This window comes from Staurois parvus, unplaced genomic scaffold (genome assembly GCF_062004578.1).
Source record: "Staurois parvus isolate SC_StPar_1 unplaced genomic scaffold, SC_StPar_1.0 ptg000491l, whole genome shotgun sequence".
NCBI lineage: Eukaryota > Metazoa > Chordata > Amphibia > Anura > Ranidae > Staurois > Staurois parvus.
The window spans coordinates 434,818-455,934 of record NW_028318287.1 but is presented as its reverse complement, the minus strand read 5'-3'; the positions used below and the strand labels follow the sequence as shown (position 1 = coordinate 455,934).

The window sequence follows — 21,117 nt, the reverse complement described above, 5'->3', positions numbered from 1 at the left end:
TAGGCTGTAATTCTTAGGAATAACTCACTGAAATCTGTCCGAACAAGAGTCTAGTAAACATCCCGGGTAGGATAAAACTTGAAACACGAAATCATAAATTATAATTTAATAAATACTCATAAAAAATAATAATATAATAATAATACATTTAATTCAATAATATAATCAAACCAAAAACACTGAAATGTGAAATAGAGCGCCAAGTTCGCACATCGCTGAGCAAAGTCGCAGAATCGTTTTCAGTGTCTGATGATGAATTTCCCCCACGAATCATTATCACTCAATTCTGCAAGTGGTTCTGATTTACTATCGCTGTTCTCTAGCCGGTCTAAAACCGCTTTTGACCTAAAGGGACGCTTTTTGGACGCCATGGATGTTTCTCAGTTTCCAGGCAGAAAGAACAGTAAAAATGCAGGCAGGGCGCCGGACAAAGCCCTCGGGACAAAATGTATGTGAAATGGTTTGATACAGGAATGTTATACTATGTGATTTTAGTGTATTTAGTGAATGTCAGTTTTTGACATTTTCAAATTTCCCGCCAGTTCTGTCCCCCGTACACCCCGACGTCGCAGGGAATGGAACCCGGAAGACAGATGCCGGCATCGGCCGGAGGACATTGCCGGGGACCCTGCAGGAGGGACATCGCGGGAGCGCAGGACAAGGTAAGTGCAGAAGAGATCCCGGAGCAACGCTGCAGTGTATTCCCGAGTGTAGCTCGGGGGGGTTACCGCTTGTGGTGCTGAAACTTTACCCCAAGCTGCACTCGGGAATACCGCCAGGGGGAGTTAATGCACTAGTTTGGATGCGTTGGTATAGTTTGCATAAAGGCACATGTATTTCGAATGCACCCTTGCGGCTTCAAAATCGCACAACTTGATGTGACTTTGACGCAACTTTGATTTGGATGAGTGTGATTTGGTGTGACTTTGGCTTTGACCAAGGATGATTGTTTGTGCCACACAAAGTCGCACACAAGTCATACGTATAGCATTCAGGTACGATTTTCATGGGATTTTGGAGGGTTTACATTGAAGTCTATGGCCCTCAAATCACAGGAATGTCGGACCAAAGTAGTGCAGGAACTACTTTCAAGTCGCTCAGATTTGAATGGTACTCATTGGGAAACATGGAGTGCAATTTACCATGCGATATTGGGCCCCAAGTTGAACAAGTATGAATGGAGCCTTGGCGCCTTAAAAAATTGCGAATGCAGTATTGTTAGGCTACACAAATAGTCACATCTGTGCTTTGCAGTGTGCTGTAGTGAAGGGACTGTTTTATGCATGTACATTTATGTGTTATTTAGAAATAATTTACCCTATAAGTCCCAAAATTTTAATCTAGGTCCCCAGGACAGAGTTAGCCCCACCCACAGTCATTTTCAGATCCACCCAGTGACCAGGTGGTCCCACCCCTGTTGCACTGCAACACACATGTACCATACTTACCAAAATTTCCCTCCTTGCCTTCGGAATACAGTTAACCACACCCACAGTCATTCTTGGACACACCCAATGACCATCTAGTCCAACCCAGAGCACGCCGCAATACACATGTACCATACTTACCAAAATTTCAATCCTTGCCTTTGGAATACAGTTAACCACACCCACAGTTATTTTTGGACACACCCAATAACCATCTAGTCCCACCTAGACCACGCCGCAATACACATGTACCATACTTACCAAAATTTCCGTTCTTGTCCTCGGAATACAGTTAACCACACCCACAGTCATTCTTAGACACACCCAAGGACCATCTAGTCCAACCCAGACCATGCCGCAATACACATGTACCATACTTACCAAAATTTCCGTCCTTGCCTTCGGAATACAGTTAACCACACCCACAGTCATTCTTAGACCCGCCCAGTAACCATCTAGCCCCACCCCACCCAGACCCCACCTAGTCTTCCTTGGACCCACCGAATGATCAGGTGGTCCCACCCAGTCCCCAGATGGTTCGCCTCAATTCCAAATCACTTTTACTTTATTCTTTCTGATGTTTAAACAAAAGAACGTTCTACCCGTACCAACACTTACCAACATTTCCATCCTGATGCCTAGGTCACATTTAACCCTCTCCACAATCATATTTTCCCAGTGACTATTTAGTCCCACCCAGACCAAAATTCAATACAAATGTACCACACTTACCAAAATTTTAATCCTGGTCCCTAGGCCATGGGACCAACCATTTGACCATCCATGGTCCCCACGTCCAGCTATGAGGCTTAGTCACACAACTCATAAAGGAATGTTCTACCAACAGTAACCACAATTTCCATCCTGATGCCCAGGACACAGTTAACTTCATCCACAGTCATTCTCAGACCTGCCCAGTGACCATTTAGTCCCACCCTGACCAAAATGCAATACAAATGTACCATACTTACCAGAATTTCAATCCTGGTCCCCAGGCCAAGGGACCAGCCATTTGACAAGCCATTGGCAGACATGGGCTCCACGACCAGCTATGAAGCTTATTCACACAACTCATATAGGAACGTTCTACCCATTCCAGCACGTACAAAAATGTCCATCCTGATCCCCAGGACACAGTTAGCCCCACCCACAGTCATTATCAGACCTGCCCAGTGACCATCTAGTTCCACCCAGACTGCACTGCAATACATATGTACCATGCTTACCTAAATTTTAATCCTGGTCCCGGGGCTATGGGATCAACCATGGGCCCCATGACCAGCCATAAAGCTTATTCACACAACTCATAAAGGAACGATCTACCCATACCAGCACTTACCAAATTTCCGTCCTGATCTCCAGGACACAACTGCTAACAAGCATCTATATTTTCTTGTTCTATGCACAATGCAGCCCCCATGCTCTTCTGTGGTCCCCTGCTGACGCTCCTGGCCCCTCCTGCCTTCCAAGTGCCCTAATGCAAGCTGATTGCTACGGACAGTAAAATCTTATACAGGCCCTACCCTGTTAATGTCATTTTTAAAGCAGAGTTCCACCCAAAAGTGGAAACTCCACTTATCTGCCTCCTCCCTCCATCCGCTGCCACATTTGGTACCTTTTGGGGGAGCGGGTACCTGGTTTTGACAAGTACCTGCGCCTACTTCTGGCTCAGTTGTGAACTGTTGTGGACAAGTTTTGGATGGAGTGGAGAGGGGTTAGAATATCTGTCAGGTTTTTATTACTATCTGTGCCCCCGTTCACCCACTCTATTTGTTCTGATGACCACCATCAATGAAAGTGAAAGTTAGAAAAAAAATCCCAAATTTTTAGTGGTCACCAGACCAGGAATAGAGGGGAATTCTACCAATGGGGACACTAGTTCTGGTGACCGTGATGACGGGATTTCCTCTCACTTCCTGTTTTGGCTATGGGACAGGAAGTGAAAGGAAATTTCCCCAATGGGACACAGATGGCATAAATACAACTGATAGGGGTTATAACCTTCCCTTACTCTATTAGAATTGGAAAACAATTGCCTTTAGTTCTACTTTAATTCTAGTTGATTGATTTTATTCCTATATGGTGTGTAGCACCCTCCTAGGTAGCTAGGGGACACTAGAGTTCTAATTGTTAGTTAGGAGGGCTGAGTAGCAGCCTGAGTGTGATAGCTAACAGATCTGCAGATCAGCTCTCTGGGACTTCCCCTTGCTCTAGAGTTTTGGAGAACAATCTAGAAGTAGTGGAAGGGAGTGAGGAGTGACTGGTTTGCAATCTCAAGGGAACCTGGCCAATCCCCAACTGAAGGCTTGGCTTGGGGCCAGTACAGCCCTTAAGAGTGACTGAGCCTGAGTATGGGTGGAGGTTGGAGATGTGCGCCTGAAGAGCAGGAGCCTGGGAGGGGGCCCAGATAGGAAGAGGCTTACCTTGAGGTATGGAAGCTGGAAAGAAGATAAAATCAGTACCTCATTGGCCCCCCGAGAGAGGACCACCTGTGGAACAGGGAAGGAGCGGTCCAGCTAGAAGGCCTGGTAGAAGCCGCCAACCTATCTGCTAACAGATGGAGAACTGGGTGAGGAGACTTGCACCCCCTGGGCCAGTAAGGGGAAGGAGCACTTCAGTGGGAAACTGGATTAGCTTTCTACCCGGGATTGTCTTACATTTAAAGTGACAGGCATTGGATCCCCTGTCCAGGGATTCCTTCAGGCAGCAGGATAAAGGGGTATCTGGGGTCTGGGGTGGTACTACAAGAGGTGCTGGCTAGCTCTCCAGAAGAGAATTTTGCTGTAAAGACTTGTACATCGTTCAGGAAGATTGTCCTTTGTTGCTCATACCCCTGGGCATCCCATACACCCCTTACCCCATCCAAGTTCCAATTCTCCTAATAAAATCCAAAAAAACAAACTCAAGGACTGGTTCCTGTCTCCTGGATGCCAGTCTTTGTGGAAAATGGGTGCTGCCTGGCTGTGCAGGACTATAGGGGGACCCAAAACTTCAGCAACTCCTAAGGGGGTAGTATTACAGGGTATATACATTTGAATCTCCTAAAAGCAGTAAATGACCCGAAAACATTAAAGAAAGTATAATTTTATTTTAGCGATCATACACGCTTTTCTTTTTGAAAAATTAGACCCGCTGTGTGTATGGCTGGGGATACAACGTTGGGCTCCTGGCACCTTTCCACTACTTTTGTCTCATAAATCTTCTTTTTCATTCAAACTTCAGAAGTTTTACGGTGATTTTTTTTTTCTCTTCTTCTATCAGGTTGAAAAGAGATGTGTGCGTGGAATCGGCACCGCCGACTGCTGAGAGTATTCCCGGTGGAGGACGTCTGAACATCACACAGGTGGGTATTGCTCTGCTCTAGTATGCACATTGTGTGCCGAGGATGGCACCGACATATGCTGTGAATGTGAAATGGAACGCCCGGGCTCGAGGTTAGCAGCCAGACCTGTCAGGTGTTGTGGTCGGAAGCAAATCACTTTTACTTTATTCTATTTGATGTTTAAACAAAAGAACGCTCTACCGGCACCGGCGCTGAACCACCGCCAAGCCAAGAGGAATGAAGGAAGTAAAAGTTCGTGTTTTTTTATGTAGGTAAAAATCTGTTAGAATATTTAACCCCCAATTATGTGATAGTAGAGGGAGAGAGAGAGAGAGAGCAATGGATGAAATGTTCAACTCCCAACAATACAACCATTGAATGGATGAGCTACTATGTCTGTGATGTCACCGGTCTCTAGTGAATGGATAGGCTGCATTCTCAGTGATGTCACCGGTGTCTAGTGAATGGATAGGCTGCGTTCTCAGTGATGTCACCGCTCTCTAGTGAATGGATAGGCTGCATTGTCAGTGATGTCACCGCTCTCTAGTGAATGGATAGGCTGCATTGTCAGTGATGTCACCGCTCTCTAGTGAATGGATAGGCTGCATTGTCAGTGATGTCACCGGTCTCTAGTGAATGGATAGGCTGCATTTCCAGTGATGTCACCGGTCTCTAGTGAATGGGTAGGCTGCATTCTCAGAGATGTCACCAGTCTCTAGTGATTGGATAGGATGCATTCTCAGAGATGTCACCAGTCTCTAGTGATTGGATAGGATGCATTCTCAGAGATGTCACCAGTCTCTAGTGATTGGATAGGATGCATTCTCAGTGATATCACCGGTCTCTACTGAATGGATAGGCTGCATTCCCAGTGATGTCATCGGTCTCTAGTGAATGGATAGGTTCCATTCTCAGTGATATCACCGGTCTCTAGTCAATGGATAGGCTGCATTCTCAGTGATGTCATCGGTTTCTAGTGAATGGATAGGCTGCATTCTCAGTGATGTCACCGGTCTCTAGTGATTGGATAGGCTGCATTCTCAGTGATATCACCAGTCTCTAGTCAATGGATAGGCTGCATTCTCAATGATGTCAACGGTCTCTAGTGATTGGATAGGATGCATTCTCAGTGATGTCACCGATCTCTAGTGAATGGAAAAAAAAGTAATAAAAAAAAAATAATAATGTAAAAAAAATTTTAGAAAAATTATAATTTGGATTTTTACTAATTTATTTTTACTAAAAAGATAACTGAATAAATTTTGGCCAAGATTTATGAAGAAAGATTATTTATTTGCAATATTTTATAAGAAAATTGTTAGACCTTTTCATCTATATACCAAAAAAATAAAAATCCCAGCGGTGAATAAATACCACCAAAATAAAGTTTTATCTGTGTCAAAAAAATGCATATGGGTACAGTGTTGGATGACCGCACAATTGTCATTCAAAGTGTGATAGCGCTGAAAGCTGAAAATTGGCCTGGACTGCAAGGGAGTAAAAGTGTCCGGACTTGAAGTGGTTAAATGGCCAAGTATGTGGACACCTAACCATTACACCTATCCATACGAACGACAGTATGTGGACATCTCTCCAAATGATTGAGTTCAGTTCTTTCCAGTGAAGGGTTCTATTAATGATCCAGCATACAAAGATATGCTATTTAGCAACAATTAGGTGAAGGCTCTTTTTTGTTCCAGGAAGACTCTATCCCTGAGTACAAAGCCAAGGACTTGGCTTAATAAGTTTGGTGTGGAGGAATTCAAGTGTCCTGCACAGAGCCCTGACCTCTACTCTACTGATCCACCATCAGTACCTCACCTCACAGATGCTCTTTTGGCTGAATGGACACACATTCCCAGAGACGCACTCCAGAATCTTGTGCACAGCCTTCCCGGAAAAGTGGTGGCTGTTGAAGTCACAATGGGGAAGGGGAGGGGCAAATCCATAATAATGCTCTTGGTTTTAATTGGAAGTCCAACAAACTCATCCAGCTGTGATCGGAAACAAACTTTTGGCCCTATAGTGTATGTTTAGACTTTCTAACTTGGCTCAGTGTCCTCCTGTTTATTGGACTCCTGTTGCTGACCCCTGGTGCAACCCATGTCATCACTACATCTATCGGATCCTAGGCTGAAGATATCCTCTTGAACACCGTACCCCTTCTTTCAACTTTGCCTCTGCCTTTAAGTTGGGTGTCCTGTGTTATCCTCTGGTTTTTGCTACCAACTTAGCTGAGACTGTTGACTACACTTTCTGACAAAGGTTGCGCCTGTTGCTGACCCCTAGCATGACCCAAAACAGAGCTACACCTATCGGCTCCTAGGCTGAAGATATCCTCTTGCACACCTTACCCCTTCTTTCGATTTTGCCTCTTCTGTGTTATCCTCTGGTTTTTACTACCAACTTGGCTGAGACTGTTGACTACACTTTCTGAAAAAGGTCGTGCCTGTTGCTGACCCCTAGCATGACCCAAGACAGAGCTACACCTATCGGATCCTAGGCTGAGGATATCCTCTTGCACGACTTGCCTCTTCTGTGTGTTATCCTCTGGTTTTTACTACCAACTTGGCTGAGACTGTTGATTACAATTTCTGACAAAGGTTGCGCCTGTTGCTGACCCCTAGCATGACCCAAGACAGAGCTACACCTATCGGATCCTTGGCTGAGGATATCCTCTTGCACACCTTGCCTCTTCTGTGTTATCCTCTTGTTTTTACTACCAACTTGGCTGAGACTGTTGACTACACTTTCTGAAAAAGGTCGCGCCTGTTGCTGACCCCTAGCATGACCCAAGACATAGCTACACCTATTGGCTCCTAGGCTGAAGATAAACTCTTGCAAACTTAAACCCTAACAACTTAACATTTTAAATTTTCCCTCCCTTTGAAGCCAGGACAAAAAGAAAGGTTGAATCTCCCTAGTAAAGACACATAGGAGTTGATTTACTAAAGGAAAATAGAATGTGCACCTGCAGTTGCTCCAGATCTTAGTAAATGAGGTAAAGCTTCACTTTGCAAAGAATACCCAATCACGTGCAAGGAAAATAAAAACAAAAATTAATTTTTGCTTACACATAGGGGTTGATTTATTAAAGGCAAATAGACTGTGCACTGTGTAAGTGCAGTTGCCCCAGAGCTTAGCAAATGCGGTAAAGTTCCACTTTGCAAATATTACCCAATCACATGCAAGGAAAATTAAAAAAACTTCATTTTTGCTTCGACATGATTTGATGATGGAAGTCAGCAGAGCTTCTATTCATTTACTAAGCTCTGGAGCAACTGCACTTTGCAAAGTGCACAGTCTATTTGTCTTTCGTAAATCAACCCATTTTTTTCATTTTCAAGTCATCAGAGCTTCTGCTCATTTACTAAGCTCTGGAGCAACTGCTCTTGCAGAGTGCACAGTCTATTTGCCTTTAGTAAATCAACCCCAGACTGTGCACTTTGCAAGTGCAGTTGCTCCAGAGCTTAGTAAATGGGCAGAAGCTCTGCTGACTTGAAAATGAAAAAAATGGGTTGATTTATGAAAGACAAATAGACTGTGCACTTTGCAAAGTGCAGTTGCTCCAGAGCTTAGTAAATGAGCAGAAGCTCTGATGACTTCCATCATCCAATCATGTGCAAGCAAAATGCTGTTTTTTTTTTTCATTTTTCTTGCACATGATTGGGTATTCTTGGCAGAGTGACGCTTTACCTCATTTACTAAGCTCTGGAGCAACTGCGCTTTGCAAAGTGCACAGTCTATTTGCCTTTCGTAAATCAACCCAAGGGTGTGCACTTTGCAAAGTTTTTATTGGCATCTACGGGGTTGATTTACGAAAGGCAAATAGACTATGCACTTTGCAAAGCGCAGTTGCTCCAGACCTTAGTAAATGGGAAAAAGCTCTGCTGACTTCCATCATCCAATCACGTGCAAGCAAAAATGCCCCTTTTTTTTTACCATTTTTCTTGCATGTGATTGGGTATTCTTGGCAGAGTGACGGTTTACCTCATTTACTAATCTCTGGAGTCTATTTGCTTTTTGTAAATCAACCCAAGATTGTGCACTTTGCAAAGTGCAGTTGCTCCAGAGCTTAGTAAATGGCAGAAGCTCTGCTGACTTCCATCATCCAAACACGTGCATGCAAAGATGCTGGTTTTTTTTTTCATTGTTCTTGCATGTGATTGGGTATTCTTGGCAGAGTGATGCTTTACCTCATTTACTAAGCTCTGGAGCAGTGGCGTCCCGAGGCAGGTGCGGGGGGTGCGCGCCGCACCAGGTGACACCTACCCCACGGGGTGACACCGGACCATCCATCCTGCGGGGATTGTCGGCTTTCTTTACAGCTTACCTTTTCGTGGAGCGGGTCCGGTGTCACCCCGTATAGGTTGCATGCCGACGATCCCCGCAGGATGGATTGGATCCACGAATTGGGGAGCATAATGGATCGGACTCCAATCCATTATGCTCAATCTGCAAAACCGAACCATCCTGCGGGGATCGTCGGCTTTCTTTACAACTTACCTTTTCTTGTCTTGGAGCGGGTCCGGTGTTACCCCGTATAGGTTGCATGCTGACGATCCCCGCAGGATGGTTCGGATCTGCAGATTGAGCATAATGGATCAGAGTCCAATCCATTATGCTCAATCCGCAGATCCGATCCATTCTGCAGGGATCCTCGGAGGGGGTGTCACCAAGTGTTATCGCACCGAGTGACACCAACCCTAGGGACGCCCCTGCTCTGGAGCAACTGCACTTTGCAGAGTGCACAGTCTTTTTGCCTTTCGTAAATCAAGTCGGCAGATGCCAATAAAAACTTGTCCGAAGTTCTTCCTTTTCCCCACAATATCCAAAAGTTATGTCCTTAGACACGCTTCAAGAGATATTTTCAGAAATGAGACAATTCAAGACTTCTACCGGAGCATAGCTGAAAGAAAAATAGTCCCCCCCATACAACATATATAGACGCCTATGTGGATAATTTCCCGTAATTGACAGGTAGAGGGCAAATTTGCATAATGAACGATTTAAATATGCATATTAGGAGCGCTGTGAGGCTTTCTTTGTCCCCACCGGCTCCGGGATCCAGTAGCCCAATATAAATAAGCTGCGGCTGTCACATCCGATTAGGTGCGCCGTTAATCCGAGACAGCGCCGTTCAGATTTTTGATCCTTTCAACAAGTGCGGCCTAACGTGCAGTGACAAGTCGCTGCGCAGATATGAGAAATGACTCACTTACCCCATGCTGCAATTGTCATGAGCCTATAAAGAACGCTCGCGGCTAGAAAACCGCCGGGTCACTTGAAATGTATGCAAATTTGACATTTCAGCTCCGTTTTGCATATCTGCACATCAAACTTTTCCCGGGTATCGCTTGTGATCCTGGCGCTGGGACAGAGGCTTAAGGTCAGCGGCGGATTCTATACAAATGACAAAGGGGAACGATTGTTTCCTTCTCGGCGGGGTCCCTATTGATAAATACCAGCCCCTTCGGAGACACGGCGCTGGCTCAGGTGACGTTGCGGGAAAAGCGGCGTTTGGTGACAGGTACCGCTGGAGATGTGTTGAAGCAGCGGAAAGGTCAAATGCAAGTTATGGCGCTGCGAGGAAGGAGGGGGGGGGAAATTTAGGAAAGTAGGCGATGTAAGGTGAAGATAAGGTGACGCGACTGGCGGGAAGTTTCTTGGAAAGGAGGACAAACTGATTTTACAGAAGAATGTCATCTCGATGTAAAGCTGAACTCCAGCGGAACACATATATGGGAGTTGTTCTGTCCATCCAGTCCTGACATTTACACAGCTCTGCCACACAGCATAGGCAGTGGTGTATTTAGGTTTCGTGCTGCTCTAGGCAACAAAAAAATTGGCTCCCCCCCCCTCCCTACGGAGAGACCCTGACACCGACCAACACCTCCCACCCCCACGAAAGGAGCCTGACATTGACCAACAACACCCCACCTGAGAGAGCCTTCCACTAACACCGCCCCCCATACACTGGCAACCCCCCACCACCCCAGCAAGAGAGAAGACACTCACCTTCACAGCTCCGGGCATACCCGGGAACAAGAGTCAGGCTCTTCACACACCATCAAGCAGCTCCTCTCAGATCCCACCTGGTCCCCCATGTTGCGTGTGTTCTTTATTCCATCCCTTCTTTCGGGGAGCAGCGCTACCCCCCAGAAAAATGCTGCTGCCCCCCTGAAAAATGCCACCCTAGGCAAATGCCTTGTTTGCCTTGTGGTAAATACGCCCATGACCATAGGCACCAGGGGCTGACTGACCATTCGAGCCCTGGGGCACTGCCCAAAGGCCTGGCGTTAGTAGGGGGCCACTTGAAATTCCCCTGGTACCTTTTTTATAGGCTTTTATGGGTGTGCTTTGAGTGTGGGCAGGGACACAGGGGCCCCATGATCCCCTATTGCCCGGGGGCCCCATGAGTTGTCAGTCCGCCCCTGATAGGCACGCTTGATTTTTCTCTACTGCAGTTCAGTACAGGGGCGGACTGACCATTTGGAAACTCGGGCACTGCTCGAGGGCCCAGGTTCAGTAGGGGGCCCCATGAGATGCCCCTGGTACCTTTTTCATAGGCTTTTTTGAGTTTGGGCAAGGACACAGGGGCCCCATGATCCCCTATTGCCCGGGGGCCCCATGAGTTGTCAGTCCGCCCCTGGTCCAGTAGTACTTACCACTTTAGCCCTTCTCCCATCCTGTAACTGGGCATGAAAGGAAAAACAGGACACTGATGAGCTCAAATCCCCTTCGGTCTACTGTCTCCTCCTATCAGTATGCTCATTGCACATCAGCATAACCATTTGGCTTCTTGTGCTTCTCTTTCTTCTCCCAGTCTGAGCTCTGTCATGCGACAACCCGACTCTTCCGGGACTGGAACTATAGCTGCGCTCAAGGCCAACCCACTGTATCTGCTCCTTACATTGCCATGATCCCATGACATGTGCATTTCAAGAAGGACCCTTCCACGCTACAGACTAGAAATGGTCACATGGCCACCATTTTCTGGGACTTTTAGCTAGAATATAAAAAACTAAAACTAGTATTACTTGACATCAAGAGATGAAAGGAGAGCCAGCACACAGCCAGTGAATGACAGCCTCAGCCCTGTTCCTGTGTGCTGTGCAACGGGGTGGGGGGGGTCCCATCACTCCAATTGGCTCTCATTGAGCTCTGCGGAGTGTAACTTCAGCTCTCCACCCCCTGCTTTCTGAAAGTTCAGACAAGCTGTATACATTCAGCACGTTGAATTTGTGTGGCCTTGCTGTCACGGTCCCCCTCCCTCCCATATACAGGGACCCCCAGAGCCCCTCCTCTCCTGATCCCTCCCTACTGTCCTGTATGCTGTGTCCTGTGCCCGCACTGTGCTCAGTTCTCCCGGTGATGAATTCCGGGGATGCAGATGTCCGTGTCCCTGTGCCCGGTGTCTGGGAGCCTCTCCTCTGCTGATTGCCCAATTTCCCCCCCACTGTAGAAATGGCCCGGTGCTGTGGTGTCTCATCCCTCCCATCATTCTGTTCTCATCCTCAGCAGATCCAAGTGATGGGGCCTCCTGCAGACCCCAGGCTGCTGCTGCTTCTCCTCGGGTGCCTGCAGATCTGTGCAGCCAAATATGTACAGGGTAACCTGAGCACCAAAGAGATGAGAGAGAGCACAGGAGGGGCCCTATTGAGATAGAAACAGAGAGAGGGGCCAGGTGTCACACTGAGAGGGGCCTCGGTGAGAGAGAGAGGCCAGGAACCACGCTGAGAGAGGGGCCCCACTGAGATGGATCTATTTATCTATCTATCTATCTATCTATCTATCTATCTATCTATTATCTATCTATCTATCTATCTATCTATTATCTATCTATCTATCTATCTATCTATCTATCTATCTATCTATCTATCTATCTATCTAATTAATCTATCTATCTATCTATCTATCTATCTATCTATCTATCTATTATCTATCTATCTATCTATCTATCTATCTATCTATCTATTATCTATCTATCTATCTATCTATCTATCTATTATCTATCTATCTATCTATCTATCTATCTATCTATCTATTCATATCTATCTATCTATCTATCTATCTATCTATCTATCTATCTATCTATCTATTCATATCTATCTATCTATCTATCTATCTATCTATCTATCTATCTATCTATCTATCTATTCATATCTATCTATCTATCTATCTATCTATCTATCTAATCTATCTAATCTATCTATCTATCTATCTATCTATCTATCTATCTATCTATCTAATCTATCTAATCTATCTCTCTATCTATCTATCTATCTATCTATCTATCTATCTATCTATCTATTCATATCTATCTATCTATCTATCTATCTATCTATCTATCTATCTATCTATCTAATTTATCTATCTATCTATCTATCTATTCATATCTATCTATCTATCTATCTATCTATCTATCTATCTAATTTATCTATCTATCTATCTATCTATTCATATCTATCTATCTATCTATCTATCTATCTATCTATCTATCTATCTATCTATTCATATCTATCTATCTATCTATCTAATCTATCTAATCTATCTATCTATCTATCTATCTATCTATCTATCTATCTATCTATCTATCTATCTATCTATCTATCTATCTATCTATCTATCTAATCTATCTCTCTATCTATCTATCTATCTATCTATCTATCTATCTATCTATCTATCTATCTATCTATTCATATCTATCTATCTATCTATCTATCTATCTATCTATCTATCTATCTATCTATCTATCTATTTATCTATCTATCTATCTATCTAATTTATCTATCTATCTATCTATCTATCTATTATCTATCTATCTATCTATCTATCTATCTATCTATCTATCTATCTATCTATCTATTATCTATCTATCTATCTATCTATCTATCTATCTATCTATCTATTATCTATCTATCTATCTATCTATCTATCTATCTATCTATCTATCTATTATCTATCTATCTATCTATCTATCTATCCATCCATCCGTCTGTATAACTTTCTACCTATCTTGGCCCTGTCCATGCTCCAGGGGGCCCATGCGGCCTCCCTGTCACATTAGGTTTTTCACTGTGTTGCTGGGGAAAAGCACTTTCAGCAGTGGTGTAGCTATCAGGGTTGCAAAGGTCATACTTGCGACCGGGTCCTGATTCTCCGCAACCATGGGAGGGGCCCAAGATGGCAAGAAGGGGGCCCGCTGCAGAACTGGTGAAAGGGTCCTGCTGCAGGACCATAATAAAGGGCCTCAAGATGGAAGTAAATGGCTTTGGGATTATTGGGAAGGGCCTTGGGCAAGGACACTGGGCTCAGAGGAAAGGGCCCCAGAACCAGAGGAAAGGGCCCTGGGAGTCTCGGGGGGGGGGCTTTCATGGTTTCTTACACCGGGGCCCTGAAGGTTCTAGTTACACCTCTGGGAATATGTAAGGGTTTACAACCACTTTAAGGATTGCAGACAGGGTTAGGGACTGGGTCATTGTTGGAATAATTACGTCATAGTGTCTTTTATTTGGAAATACCCATTGGCCTTTTCTTATTTGTTAAATTTTAGGATTCATTAAGATGGTCAATTAGCGCCGTCCTCTGCAGAGCCACTGCATGCGCATCCACTTCTATGGGCTGCCTGCACACATCTGCCAGCGGCACCCCAAGGAGGACAGCACTAATCGGCCATCGGCCTTTGGAGGGCAATGACACCGGGAACATACAAAAGCTACATGAACCATTGGAGCAAGTAGTTAAAGGGTTCAAAGAACACCTTTACTAATGCTTTTGCCATGGGTGGGTGAGTGGGGGGGGGGAGGGTTAGCTAAATTTAAAAAAATATAAAGTCTAACACAAGACTCAAAATCACCCTCCATTTTATCGTTCCAAGCCCCAACCCAATCTGTATGCTTCCCCTTTTTTCAGGTATCTTTGGTCTGGTGAAAGGTCCTCATCACCCTCCTTTTTTTCAAGGTTGGTGGATCCAAAATGCAGCATATGGTGGTCTTTAACAAAATGGCAGCCGTCTGCACACAGACACCAACTTCCTGTTGCATGAATATAAATAAAATCAAGTAAAAAATGGCTTCTGCTCCTGTTCTCCACCTGTAGGGAACTTCTCAGATACATTTCGCCCTTTTCGGGGCTTAATCATAGAGGCTACACCAAAAAGGGGCGAAACGCATCTGAGGATTCCTCTACAGGTGGAGAAAAGGAACTGAAGCCATCTTTTACTCATTTTATTTATTTTCGGGGTCCATATGCAGACAGCTGCCATTTTGTTGAAGTCTATTAGAGCCTGGTAAGCCTATCCTGTCTGTCTTGCACCAGTCTATTCACATGCTGGTCTGGCTGATACAGGTTTGGGGGCATTCGGGCGGTATTAATATAATAAAAAGCATTAACTGCGCTTGGATGCCTGAATGAAAAGCTGCCAGGATACATTCGATTGATCACAAATGAATCATACACATTATGCACATGCGGCGCTTAGCAAACTAAGTAATAATAAAAACAGTCCACATAATATGTAGATAATTTCATCCAGGGGGAAAGAAACAGTCCCAAGACCAGCTTGAGTGCCGAAATATTCGACCACAACACCACAGTGGTAGAGGCAAGCAGCTTACTGGATCGTAAGACCCTCAAATTGTAGAGCTGTGTTAAAGTGTCACTAAACCCCGTACCCTGCATTCCCTATATCCGCTCTCCCCGGACCCTGCATTCACTATATCCGCTCTCCCCGGACCCTGCATTCACTATATCTGGTCTCCCCGGACCCTGCATTCACTATATTCGCTCTCCCCGGACCCTGCATTCACTATATCCGCTCTCCCCGGACCCTGCATTCACTATATCTGCTCTCCCCGGACCCTGCATTCACTATATCGCTCTCCCCGGACCCTGCATTCACTATATCCGCTTTCCCCGGACCCTGCATTCACTATATCCGCTCTCCCCGGACCCTGCATTCACTATATCCGCTCTCCCCGGACCCCGCATTCACTATATCCGGTCTCCCCGGACCCTGCATTCACTATATCCGCTCTCCCCATACCCTGCATTCACTATATCTGCTCTCCCCGGACCCTGCATTCACTATATCCGGTATCCCTGAACCCTGCATTCACTATATCCGGTCCCCCTGGACCCTGCATTCACTATATCCGGTCTCCCCGGACCCTGCATTTACTATATCCGGTGTCCCCAGACCCCGCATTCATTATATCCGGTCTCCCCAGACCCCGCATTCACTATATCCGGTCTCCCCGGACCCTGCATTCACTATATCTGGTCTCCCCAGACCCTGCATATACTATATCCGGTGTCCCCAGACCCTGCATTCATTATATCCGGTCTCCCCGGACCCCGCATTCACTATATCCGCTCTCCCCAAACCCTGCATTCACTATATCTGCTCTTCCCGGACCCCGCATTCACTATATCTGGTCTCCCCTGACCCTGCATTCACTATATCTGGTCTCCCCTGACCCTGCATTCACTATATCTGGTCTCCCCGGACCCCGCATTCACTATATCTGGTCTCCCCTGACCCTGCATTCACTATATCTGGTCTCCCCTGACCCTGCATTCACTATATCTGGTCTCCCCTGACCCTGCATTCACTATATCTGGTCTCCCCGGACCCTGCATTCACTATATCCGCTCTTCTCGAACCCCGCATTCACTATATCCGCTCTTCCCGGACCCCGCATTCACTATATCCGCTCTCCCAGGACCCTGCATTCACTATATCTGGTGTCCCCAGACCCTGCATTCACTATATCCGCTCTCCCCAGACCCTGCATTCACTATCAGGGGAGGACTGACAACTCATGGGGCCCCTGGGCAATAGGGGATCATGGGGCCCCCATGTCCTCACCCACACTTAAAACCACACCCAAAAAATGCCTATGAAAGGTACTAGGGGCATCTCATGGGACCCCCTACTGACCCTGGGCCCTCGGGCATTGCCCGAGTACCCGAATGGTCCATCCGCCCCTGTTCACTATATCCGGTCTCCACAGACTCTGCATTCACTATTTCTTGTCTCCCCGGACCCTGCATTCACTATATCTGGTCTCCCACAGTACACACAACATGGAAATGCAATCATTTTAGTAAACATAAACTGCTAAATATCGTTTCTCATCAGCAGTATAGAGCAGTCTTGTGACTTCTATCAGTGTCCAGCAGGGCACTGGTTAAAGCTTGTAGGAGGAGTTTTCATTCTCCTCTGACTGTCCTATGAGGCTGTATAACCCCTGACCTTCTGTCTGTACAGTGCTGATTGGCCCTGTGTTGATCACATGCACCCTCCTAAGAAACAAAGCAAAACTCTCTAGCAATACATGCCAAACTGAGCATGTGCAGCTTTCCCCCATCAGCAGATGGATTGGGGACAGTAGAAGAAGGGGAGGATCAGAGAACACAGGATCAAACAGCCCTTTTTACACAATGCAGAGGATTAACCCCTTAGGTTCCACAGTGAGTATAACAAGCATGCTTTACTGCATCTACAGACTGATTGTACTGTTGGGGGTTTATTAACACCTTAAGCACTCGATGTACTAGTAAGCATCTTGGATTTATATAATTTAATTCACATCCAGCATTTTAGGTTCTTATCAAGATCATTCTTTATCGATCGATCCCCTCGGACTCCATATAATTTAGCCCAAAAGCATTATTTCGGGATGATATCAGATGAAATGAATATACCTCATACAAGATAGAAAAAAATTCATGTAGTGAAGTACGTTTAAAATGGCAAATTTTATTAAAAGTATTACACTCACATAAATCCCAGTATAACACAAACATCAAAATGGCTGCGGTGTTCAGCACGCTGACGTCATACATCACAGGTCCCGCCCTATGCGTTTCGTCAGAGATTGACGTTATCAGGGGCCGGTATTTTTTTCATTGCTTCAGCATATGGTGTTTCCACATTGTGATTCACTATATTCTCCTGTAAATCCAGTGCAGGGGGCGGGTCCCTGACGCTCTGGGCTCGCAGAAAGTGGGTTGAATGACACTGGGAGTCATTTAACCTGGGAGGAGGAGCAGAGCTGGATCACTAAACAGTTGAATATGTGGGGTGCAACACCTCAAAGGAGGTGAGTATTGTAACCAGATCTGATTTTTTTTTAAATTTTTACCTGCCGCTAATGTCATACGACACAGGTCCCACCCAGGGGCAGACTGAGAACTCATGGGGTCCCCGGGCAATAGGGGATCATGGGGCCCCTGTGTCCTCACCCACACTCAAACCACACCCAAAAAAGCCTATGAAAGGTACCAGGGGCATCTCATGGGGCCCCCTGCTAACCCAGGGCCCTCGGGCATTGCCCGAGTTCCCGAATGGTCAGTCCGCCCCTGGTCCCACCCTACACGTTTTGTCACAGATTGATGTAATCAGGGGAGTCATTTAACCTGGAGGAGCAGCAGAGCTCGATCTGTAAACAATTGAATATGTGGGGTGCAACACCACAAAGGAGGTGAGTATTGCAACCAGTTCTGATTTTTTTTTAAAATTTTTACCTGCCACTGATGTCATACGACACAGGTCCCGCCCAACGCGTTTCGTCACAGATTGACGTCATCGGGGGGGTCATTTAACCTGGAGGAGGAGCAGAGCTGGATCACTAAACAGTTGAATATGTGGGTTGCAACATCACAAAGGAGGTGAGTATTGCAACCAGATCTGATTTTTTAAAATTTTTTCCTGCCACTGATGTCATATGACACAGGTCCTTCCCTACGCGTTTCGTCCCAGATTGACGTCATCAGGGGAGTCATATGTTGAATATGTGACTATGTGGGTTGCAACATCACAAAGGAGGTGAGTATTGCAACCAGTTCTGATTTTTTTTAAATTTTTACCTGCCGCTAATGTCCACACAGCTCCCGCCCTATGCGTTTCGTCACAGATTGACGTAATCAGGTGAGTCATTTAACCTGGAGGAGGAGCAGAGCTGGATCTGTAAACAGTTGAATATGCGGGGTGCAACACCACAAAGGAGGTAAGTATTGCAATCAGATCTGATTTTTTTTTTTTTCCCGCTGTGGGATCCATTTTATTTATTTTTTTTTTTTGTATTTGGACTGGACTTGGGCTTTAACTCATGACTGTCTAACAGAATCCAAAGATTTATTTTTCACAAATGTCCTCGCTTTTTGTAATCCACGAGACAGGCACAGACACGTCATTTACAATGGTGGCGGGTACCAGGGGCGGACTGACCATTTGGAAACTCGGGCACTGCCCGAGGGCCCGGGGTCAGTAGGGGGCCCCATGAGATGCCCCTGGTACCTTTTTCATAGGCTTTTTTGAGTTTGGGCAAGGACACAGGGGCCCCATGATCCCCTATTGCCCGGGGGCCCCATGAGTTGTCAGTCTGCCCCTGGCGGGTACTATTCTGCAAATTATCTTAAAATCGCAGCCAAATAAAATGCTCACTGGCTCTCTTTGATTTAAACCGCTACTCATAAAATAAATGCTTCTTAATTAGTCTGGAATCTGTCTTTGTGATAAAAATGAAAAAAAAAAAAGAATTCTGTAATGACTGTGAGACTGTATCCTAAATCCCATTTAAAAAAAAAAAAAAAAAAAAGCTCTTGAAGCATTCGGCAGACGAGCTTCTCAGGTCCTTTCGCTGTTGCTGAACAAATATAAAAAGTCACCAATATTTTGACACGTTCCCTGGCCGCCTCTGATACCAGCTGGCTGTGACTTCCCCATCTGCATTTTTCTTCTATATTTTAAAGACTGGTGCCATGCCAATGCACTGGACCCGATCCATTTACTCCTTTTTAAAACTCAAGTTTTAGCCAACTCTAACGGCCATTTTTCATGAGGGATGCAGAAGCCAGCTCTGCTTTAACAAGGTTACTGAATAAAATTATTCATACATTAGCTGAAGAAGAGACAGCAATTTGCACTGAAATGTTTTGGCAACTTGATGATATTTTTTTTTTTCCAGTCTTTGAAAGGAATTGTTTTATGGAAATGATAATATTTAAATCGCCTTTAAATAAGCGGCACGTTAGATATAAGCGTATAAGATGATACAATTTATGTGTTTGAAAGAAAAATAGTATAATATCAGAATCGAATGCGGAATACATTTTTTGAGATTAGGAGTATATTTTTAGATTAATAATTCTAAGAGGAAGAAAGAGAATGAGGGATTTTTTAATAATAATTGAGCAATAAATTTTATGTCAAGGTGAGTTATTTTAACAATAAATATTATGGCTAATATACTGTAGTTAATAAAGAGAAAATGTAATGCATTAAGAAAAATTGTAATTAAATCAAGTATTAATATATATTAACCACTTCCTGTCCGGACTTTTTCACCCCCTTCCTGTCTGGACTCTTTCACCCCCTTCCTGTCCGGACTCTTTCACCCCCTTCCTTTCCAGACTCTTTCACCCCTTTCCTGTCCAGACTCTTTCACCCCCTTCCTGTCCAGACTCTTTCACCCCCTTCCTGTCCAGACTCTTTCACCCCTTTCCTGTCCAGACTCTTTCACCCCCTTCCTGTCCAGACTCTTTCACCCCCTTCCTGTCCAGACTCTTTCACCCCCTTCCTTTCCAGACTCTTTCACCCCCTTCCTTTCCAGACTCTTTCACCCCCTTCCTGTCCGGACTCTTTCACCCCCTTCCTGTCCGGACTCTTTCACCCCCTTCCTTTCCAGACTCTTTCACCCCCTTCCTTTCCAGACTCTTTCACCCCTTTCCTGTCCAGACTCTTTCACCCCCTTCCTTTCCAGACTCTTTCACCCCCTTCCTTTCCAGACTCTTTCACCCCCTTCCTGTCCAGACTCTTTCACCCCCTTCCTGTCCGGACTCTTTCACCCCCTTCCTTTCCAGACTCTTTCACCCCCTTCCTTTCCAGACTCTTTCACCCCCCTTCCTTTCCAGACTCTTTCACCCCCTTCCTTTCCAGACTCTTTCACCCCTTTCCTGTCCAGACTCTTTCACCCCCTTCCTGTCCAGACTCTTTCACCCCTTTCCTGTCCAGACTCTTTCACCCCCTTCCTGTCCGGACTCTTTCACCCCCTTCCTTTCCAGACTCTTTCACCCCCTTCCTTTCCAGACTCTTTCACCCCCTTCCTGTCCAGACTCTTTCACCCCTTTCCTGTCCAGACTCTTTCACCCCTTTCCTGTCCAGACTCTTTCACCCCTTTCCTGTCCAGACTCTTTCACCCCCTTCCTGTCCGGACTCTTTCACCCCCTTCCTTTCCAGACTCTTTCACCCCCTTCCTTTCCAGACTCTTTCACCCCCTTCCTGTCCAGACTCTTTCACCCCCTTCCTGTCCAGACTCTTTCACCCCTTTCCTGTCCAGACTCTTTCACCCCTTTCCTGTC

At 45.5% G+C, this 21,117-nt stretch overlaps 1 long non-coding RNA gene across 2 annotated transcripts in view; it reads left to right on the top strand.

Annotated features, from left to right (window-relative positions):
* LOC149452181 (uncharacterized) overlaps window positions 1-21,117 on the top strand; it is a 123,388-nt gene that overhangs the window by 1,003 nt on the left and 101,268 nt on the right. For both annotated transcript variants that reach the window (XR_016314915.1, XR_016314914.1), the window contains exon 2: window positions 4,689-4,770. This is a non-coding gene — a long non-coding RNA (uncharacterized LOC149452181). The remainder of the gene's footprint in view (window positions 1-4,688; window positions 4,771-21,117) is intronic.